Source organism: Ictidomys tridecemlineatus, chromosome 5 (assembly GCF_052094955.1).
Source record: "Ictidomys tridecemlineatus isolate mIctTri1 chromosome 5, mIctTri1.hap1, whole genome shotgun sequence".
NCBI lineage: Eukaryota > Metazoa > Chordata > Mammalia > Rodentia > Sciuridae > Ictidomys > Ictidomys tridecemlineatus.
In genome coordinates this window covers 43,725,379-43,733,946 of record NC_135481.1, presented here as the reverse complement: position 1 = coordinate 43,733,946, position 8,568 = coordinate 43,725,379, and the positions used below count along the sequence as shown (strand labels likewise).

General features: G+C 35.5%; 1 long non-coding RNA gene across 1 annotated transcript; it reads left to right on the top strand.

Annotated features, from left to right (window-relative positions):
- The first annotated feature begins 853 nt into the window (after positions 1-853).
- LOC144377526 (uncharacterized) lies at positions 854-7,252 on the top strand. Its single transcript, XR_013438528.1, has 3 exons — positions 854-980; positions 1,611-1,700; positions 7,115-7,252. It is a non-coding gene; the product is annotated as an uncharacterized LOC144377526 (long non-coding RNA).
- The last annotated feature ends 1,316 nt before the right edge of the window (positions 7,253-8,568 follow it).

Genomic DNA, 8,568 nt, shown 5'->3' with positions numbered 1-8,568 from the left:
TATTTCTACTTTATTATTTTATTGTCTTCCATTCTCCATCATCTGTCCTGAGCCAATTCTTTCCATTTGCTTTAAGACAAACCAACATTTAAAAACCCAGGTGGAGATTGGGAATTGTGGCTAGCAGATAACTAATTATGGCCCCAGATGGGGGAAAATATGAATATGTTAATTAATTGGTTTCACTTAATGGAGGTAAAATGACTAGATATTATCTATCTATCTGTCTATATATCTATCTATCTATCTATCTATCTATCTACCTACCTATTATCTGTCATTGTCCTCTGTACTCTTAATTAATCTTGAAATTATCAGGCAGAATAAGGAAGGATATGACAATGTACACACACGTAGACACATATACACATATGCTGGGTATATAAATCATCCAAAAGATATAATCTTTGAGTAAATATTTAATAAAAGAAGATATTATTGAATAATGGGCCTCTTTTATAAGTATGAATAAGTCAGCTACAAAAAATGTCACAGAGTCAAGAAAGTAAATCCAGGCTTAAAGCAATTTCATGCTCCACTTTGTGCATAGTCTATTTGTTAATTATAAAATGTTAGCTCTTTTAATGTTTCAGCATTCTCAGAAAGACAGAGATGTTTTTATTGTCTTCAGGTTGCAGATGAGGAAACTTCAACCTTAAGGTATAATACTGCTTGCTCAGCACTGTTCGGCTGCTCTGTGGTGGGGCTGGCTGCAATTCTGTACTGCTGACTGTTAGTCTGGGACTCTTTCCACTCCATCACATTTTATGGTGTATAAAGATCATTACTCTAAGGCCAGTCATAGATGTGACAGCTCAGTGCAGGGAAGGCGGTGCACCAGCAGACTTTGCCCCTGCTGTTCACTGATGGCCTGAAATGCCCTAATATCTCATTCAGGGCCGAACACACTTGAGACACAAAGAAGCACAGCTCAGCTCCAACCATTTGATTTTTTGGGTACAGCCCTTACAGACAATCAGGTACAGCACCCTCCCTTGCATAGTTGATGGTCTTTCCTGAAGGCTATCAAACATATCTGCTGAGATTGCACTAAATAAAATGGCTGTCACCAAGCCATCTGCTGCATTTGAGCTTTTTTCCCCCTCTAAGATGTAACTTTTCAGTTTGTGCAGCACTTCAAATTCTTAATACACTTGAGTAAGTCATTAATATTTCACTTTCATTACCATGTATTAATAACACAAGAATTTAGAATGATCTTGTTCATCTAACTCCTAGAAAACAAATAATTACATTCGTGCATATTGATTGTCAGATAACTAAAGATGTTTAGCCTGGAGCTATGAAAAATCCACCAGCAGGCCCAGTTTTGGGTTTTAGCCATATTCAAAGTATATCAAACTGATGTCTGTGAAACACTAGAGACAGCAGGAGAGAAGTTCCAAAGGTTAGAAGGGACAACCTTTACTGGACCCCTTAAAAGTCTCCAAAATCCTTTAGGGCGTGGTTTCTTGGCAGGGGGTTGAAAGATTGAAAGATATTCAAAGCAAAGGCAAAGACATGAAACTTTGTCCTCAGAGGTTTGTTTTGTTTTTTAGTATGTGGGCATGATGATTTGTTTTCTTCCCTTTCCTCTTTAATGTCTTAAGGTTGGTAGGTTCTAATGGTGGAAAAGTGCCTTTGATGTTATTCAGTTATTCAACATTTCCTCAAAAATGAAAAAGTGCATCTACCTAGAGGTAAGTACTGGGCTAGAACACGATAACTTAGCATAAACAAAATGGTAGTGTTTTCTACTTAATATTGGGAGAGACAGAAATATGCAAGTGAAAAAATTGATAAGTTCTGTGAAAAAATAAATAAGCTGCTTTGATGTGTATGTGCATGTGTGTTGGGAAGGGGTGGGAAGAGAGAAGACCACTTTAGATGGAGGTCAAAGAACTAGGGGATATGCCAAATGCATAGAGAATAATTGTGCAAAAGCCACAAAGCAGAGAAGTGCTTAACTTGCTTTAGAAACTGAAATAAAGCCATGTGGATTAAGAAAAGAGGGGAAATGACATCAGATGATGTTCCCGGCCTAGATAAGTGCTTAGAACACTCCTATAAATTTTTGTAGCCATGATCAGACCAGTGAATGTTCTTCTAAGTGAAGTGCAGTGGGAATACACTGAAACTTTAAGTAAGCAACAGTAACATCAGGGTCTGAGACAAGGGTAGAAATCATTTTTCTGTGTTTATACACCTGGTAGATAATGAGAATTACCAGCAAGTCAGAGAGGGCAGTGGGGAGGAGAAGAGACGTTAGGTAGTAGATTCACCTTTTCAAATCCTGATACCTTTTAAGATGAGTGATAATTTGTCCTTGTATTCCTGGAATAGTCTAATTTATGGCTATTGTCCCTCAATTTTAATTGTGCCTCTTTTTAGTTTCAAAAACATATCTGTTTGAATATTAGAACATTGAGACACATTAACTACTAAGGTTGTTTGCTAGTTCTTCTCCTGGCTTCATGAATACTGAGGGCAGGGAGGGAACTCTTGCATCCTAACAGCTTGCTTTTCTGGCAATCTTGTGGACACTTCTTTCCTTTCAGAGTGAGATGCCTGTGGTTCAGTCCGCAGTGGGTGTTTCCCTCTCTTAATACTCTTTTTAGAGGGCTGGAAGTGTGGCTCAGTGATAGAATACTTGCCTAGCAAGCATGAGGCCTTGGTTCAACCTCCAGCACTACAAATAAAAATAAAAATAAATAAATTAATGAATTAAAAATTGCTACTACTGCCCACTCCCTGTCACTAATTCTATATCAAGTAAAAAATTTCTTTCAACTATCAGTGGGCATCTCTTACCGTGAGGAAAGTTCATTGGACCACATTATGAAATTTTCTCTCAAGGCATCCCCTTCTAGGCCATGAAAAGTAAGGATGTGGGCAAAAGCTGTGGTTTATGTGGAGAAGATTCAACAAGGCTGATGACAGCTGAGGTTTTTCAGCACTCCTGTGCTCTTGAACACACAAACCTAAATTTAAGGTCTCTGGGCCAAGGTTATTCTTCTCCTTGAGTCCCAAATAAAGGCAGATACGACAACTACCATTGACCTCTCTTAGCCTCTGAATTGAGATTTTGCCCTCTTAATCCAGATTTTTCAACATTCAACCTCAGGACTTATAGATAAACCAGCTGTAAATATCTATGAGATTTTCCATGCTCAATATTTTTTCTTCCTCCAGTTCTCTTTGCCTTGTTTCTTGCTTTTGCGTTAGATAAAGTTAGCTCTAAAAAATACTGGCCAATATATACTACTGTAGATAATCACATGCTCTTTTATCACACCTTTCATAATGGCATTCTTTTGCCTGTAATCTTCATCTGTTTAGCCAATTCCTATTCAATTTTCAAGGCTAAGAGCATTGTTTCCAGTGAAACCTACATCTAATTATCATAATATCTGCCTACAAAGATGAAAAATAAAGTCCCTGAATCTATATGGTTAGGTGGTAGTGATTTAGGGGAGACAGGACCATCAAGTTTCTTTTTTCTGACTACGGGGCCATAAAAAGCACAACTTCAGTCATTAGATGTAGGATACTTCTCCTTCTTGGAATCCACACAAGCAACTTCCATTCCTTCTACAAATGTTCCCCCAGGTCTTTAAACCCTCTTGTTTGTACCTTCTTTTGAATCTGTGGAACTGGCAGTAATGAGATTCCATGCTTAAAGCTGGCTTAGAAAGGAGGACAACACTCTTTTTAATAAGCAGATGGTCTCTATAGTTGAGGGAGTGTTAACATTAAAAACATATGCTTGGTACCAGAGAGAGAGAGAGAGAGAGAGAGAGAGAGAGAGAGAGAGAGAGAGAACACAAAAGAGGATCACAAGGCACATGGAATCTGTAAACAAATAGTCTTTGTGGAAGTTTCCCCTGTGAGGGAAACAGCTTTACAGGGTGGTATGAAGAAACTTGCCTGAATAATTCTGATTTCATCTGCAAGACTGTTTACCTGACATGAATTATAATAGCAACATTACCAAGAAATGACATCTGCAGAGATGATAGCTAGATGAGCTTGTGTTTATTTGTTTGGTTTTGTTTTCCAACCCATTTGATAAATAAAAGCATTAGAAAATAGTCATGGTGATTTTGCACTCAATCTCTGTATTTGTAGCAGAGAAATATAACTGACTTTTTGTTAGCATTTGATAATTTCTGGTAGATATATAACATATACAGGAGTCAGAAATAGGTATAAAGAGTTCATACTTCTTATAACTCTGATTATATTATTTCTAATTAATGTGCTAGTTTGATTATAGAGCAACAACCTTGATATTCTATCAAAGATACAGATAAGTGAGTAGACAACAAAACATGCTCATGTCAAAGATATGTAATTACTTATTTGTTAAATTTGACTTGGTTTATTCTATTCTTATTTTAGTGGATGGAAATCAATATAGAAGCATAATTTGTATTTTGATTTAGGTTAATGTATTTTTCCATTTCTAACTAAAAGAAAACACATAGAAATAATGAGAAACATGAACTGAGCCAAAACTGTAGTTTAATGAACTGAACATTGGATTAGGAGTCCAAAGATACTGTTTCTCCCACTACATAGCTAAGTGACCTTGCTTAAGATCATTTTATTTGTGAACATGATTTCCTTGGCTAAATCAAAGAGGTTAATCTAAGTCAGAGATCACAAACATTTCTGCCTGGTCCAGGCTGGTATTGTACATAAATAAATCTGCCCAGGTATATGGACAAAGGAGATGGTGAAGCTTGTGATGAGCTAAAGAAAGCATGTGTCCTTTAAATGGGAAGCTATAGCTAAGTCCCAGTTAAATATTTGCTATATGGTAGTGGAGGGACATGTGTTTTAAGAACTTCTAACCTTTCAGTTTTTCAAACTAAAAATCTGGAATTCGTGTCAAGTAGCTCATTTTTCTCAATGTAAGTAATTTATTTAAATCAAAAATTTAAAAGAAAAGAAAAAAATGTAGTGTCAAATAACCATGTTGTCAGATTCCATAACTAAAAGCAAGAATTCTAAATATCTAGAGTCTTTTCTACTTTTAAAATTCAAGGATTGTTGGGTAGAAATTGCATTAAAAAGGAATTCATTTTTACCTAAAACAGACTATGTCACTTTTCTGTGATCTGAAAAGAGGCTGCCAGAGATCTGGTGTGATAATTCAAGATTGGAAGTGCTAACGGAGGACTGGGTGGCCATTGCTGGAGATGTGGTGGAGGGAATTTCCCTGTTTGGAAGCCTGTGTGCATGCACATGCATGAAATGAAAGTGTGTGTTTTGTATGTGCATATGTGTGTTTAGTGAAAAGGATGGGAACTAATGAAAATTATCCCATCAGTTTTTTCTGTGAGTGATGAGTTTAGCTTTGTACTCATTTTCTCTTCTCTTTTGTTTTTCTCTTCTTGCCCTTATTCTTGCTTATTTTGCTATTTTTTTTTCCTCAGAGTAAGTGGTCTGGATTTTTAGGTCTGGGTAGGAATGAAGGAGGTGGTAATGAATTTGAAGTAAGGTGTAAAGAAGGGGGAGCAAGTAAAGGGAGTTGAATTACCTGCGGATACTGTAGTTAGGAAGTCTGTTATTTCAAGCTTGACTTATCTTTACTGTGGACATAAAATATGATCAGGGAGTATGATGTCAGTGCATCCACTCTCAATAATTGATATGATGAATAATCTCAACCTTCCAACACCTTCTGTATCTCCCTACATCTCAAGAAACTTCATTCATCAGCCACGTTTGAAATGTTTGAGTAATCTCAGTGATGTATGGAACCTTGACACTCCCTTGTTAGAAATTCGTGCTACTAACATTCTATCAAATTAAAAAGCCACTGAGCTCTTGTGCATAAAATTATCATAAATTACCTTCTGAAGGTTCATTGCTGTTTGGAATGTTTAATTGCTCACTCAGCTGAACTTTAACAGCTCAGTATTATTAATCAACTTGTCAAAAGGTTTTTCATTATGTAGTCTTTAGATGGAATTGGGCAAGGTACAAACTTGTGCTTAAGTTGATCTGATTGTAGCAGATCGCCAACAAATCTTGATAGAGTTTGGCATCTTTTATTTAATAATTACAATACTTTTTACAAAGAATTCTTAGGAAAACTGGCTCTTCTACAGTTTTCAATAAAGTAAATGAATTCCTTTTCAAAGTAGAGAGCTTTACTGACCATTTAAGGGACAAAGAAGGCAGGTGGATGAATGATGATGACTCCACTCAAAAGTGATCTTATGCATTTCTATCAAATTATGATAAGAGTTACAGACAGTTACTGATGTTTCTATGATGGTTTCTAATGTGACTTTATAGTAATTATGCTTTAAAACAATGTTTGAAGGAATAGGATGTTTTAGATAATTGAATGTTTTCTGTGTGCTGATATAAAGCCAGGGATGACTCACTTCCAAAGGAATGGAGTTTTTTCTTTATCTAAGTTAGCAAAGCCACATCACAGGCCAAAAATTCTTACTAAATTCTAGTTCCTTCAACTGTTAACCCATAGAAATATTTTTTTTAAAGTTCCAGTGGACATAGTTGCTACATCAGGAATATGAACATATTTCAGTGAAAGTGAAAATAATACAGTATTTTATATTGTGCATAATTATTCCTTGTTTTCGCTCTCCTTCTCCCTCTCCCTTTTTCTCTTAGTACTTTTTTTGAACTCCAAAAATATTTGAAAGTTAGCATGGAAAATCATGTTTTTTCCATAATCTATGTATTTCACATTTACAAAGCAAATGTGTTTCTAGAAATCCAAGAAATAAATAACATCCACCAAAGAAAGATACCATAGCAATTGTGGTGAGGTAATGATAGTGTTAAGAAGGATAATGTTCCCAGCCTACTGATAAAATTAGCATATGTGTAATGTTTGCAAATACCTGTGTTCTGGTTCACAAAGTAAAAACCAGAATCTCATGATGCCATCACTATAATTGAAGCTGTAGGACCACCAATGGATAACTAATTTTATTTAAAAGACCTTTGGTACCAAAAGAAAAAAAATGAATCTGTTGTTGGGAAAGAAATTTGCATTTGCTAGAAATTCTTCTGTAAAAATATTTGAGTGAGGTTTTAATATATTTGTCTCATTACTTTTCATGTGGCAAAGAATGGAAACAAGACACCCACATAAAGACTAATTCAAATACAACTGGATGCTAAGACGACTAAGTATTTTCTTCCTGCCCACACCTCTCCCCATCCACTCACCCACCCGAAGTCATCATGGCATAACTTCACTCAAAATTCCTGTAAGTAGCACACAGTCATGCTAAAACTGGACTCCATAATCCATTCTCTGCTTTCTCTCCTGCCATCACTGCTTTCACCATTTAACTGCCCACTTTTGACCTGAAAATAATGTTGCATTTATAGAGGGAAAACAATTTATATAGTTTAAGATTTTGAGTTTGTTAAAATGATAAAACACCACTGATTGAACACTTGCATTAGGAAGAGAAGACAGGTGCTGGTATGCATATCATTTGTAGAAGTGAATATCTTATCATTCATGATCATGGTATCAGTTAAGACTATGTTTGGCTGCAAAATAGCAGAAAATCTGATGAATAGTGCCCAAAAAAAGGTTTTATTCTTTCATATAACAAGAAGTCAGGTTATGGGCTATTGTTGCCGTCGATTCTATTCCTCAAAGATACCATAATGCACCCAAGTTATTTCTCTACTGGTTTCACTCCGCTGTCTTTACCATGTTGACTTTTTGTTAACTTTCTTGTTGCCTTAAGGTTGGGAATAGAAATTTTAGTTGGTCAATTGTATCATTCATAAGTTAAACAATTTTATTCAGCCTTCATATGATGAAATTTTACTTGTGAGGTCTGTGTATTAATTTTTATTTGGTGAGTCAAACTTTCATTCTAACTCCTCTATATTTAACAAAGAGATTTAAAACCTAAATGAAACCTTAGAAAACAATATCTATTGGTAGGTTACAAGAAGCTTATTAAAGAAAAGGCAGAAGAATCTTTTTTCTTTTAAAGTGTAGGAAAGATGATTAGGAAGATACTGGGCAGTGGCTTTACTTTTCCTATATAATAGAAATGAAAAATATCCTTTTATTACATGCAGAAGAATTTACTGTAAATGAAGATTTTGAAGTCCTGGAATGAGTAACTTGAGAAGGTTGGAAGAATGCCTTAGAAAAGAACATATTTGAAATAATTCAGGCAAACCTTGCATGAAATGATCTCTTGAGGTCCTATTCAATTTGATGTCTCTCTTGTTGTGTGATGCTAAATTTTGATATGATTGACTAGAATGCCTTAGGACTAAATTCCACTCATTGATTCTAGTACCATATAGGGAAGGAAAATCTAGAAATTACCACTTTATCACCAGTTGCAGCAGCTGACTTTCCCCCAAGCTTTGTAGTGATGTATATTGGAGAGTAGAGTGGAACTCATAGTGTAAATTTTCTTTAGTGCATGTATTATTGATTTAATAGATCATGACATTCCATTTTGTCAGACCTGCTACCACACAGGTTCTGAGTCAGCAGGCAAATGAAACTTATAAAATATTTGTAGTTTAAAAAGCTGATGA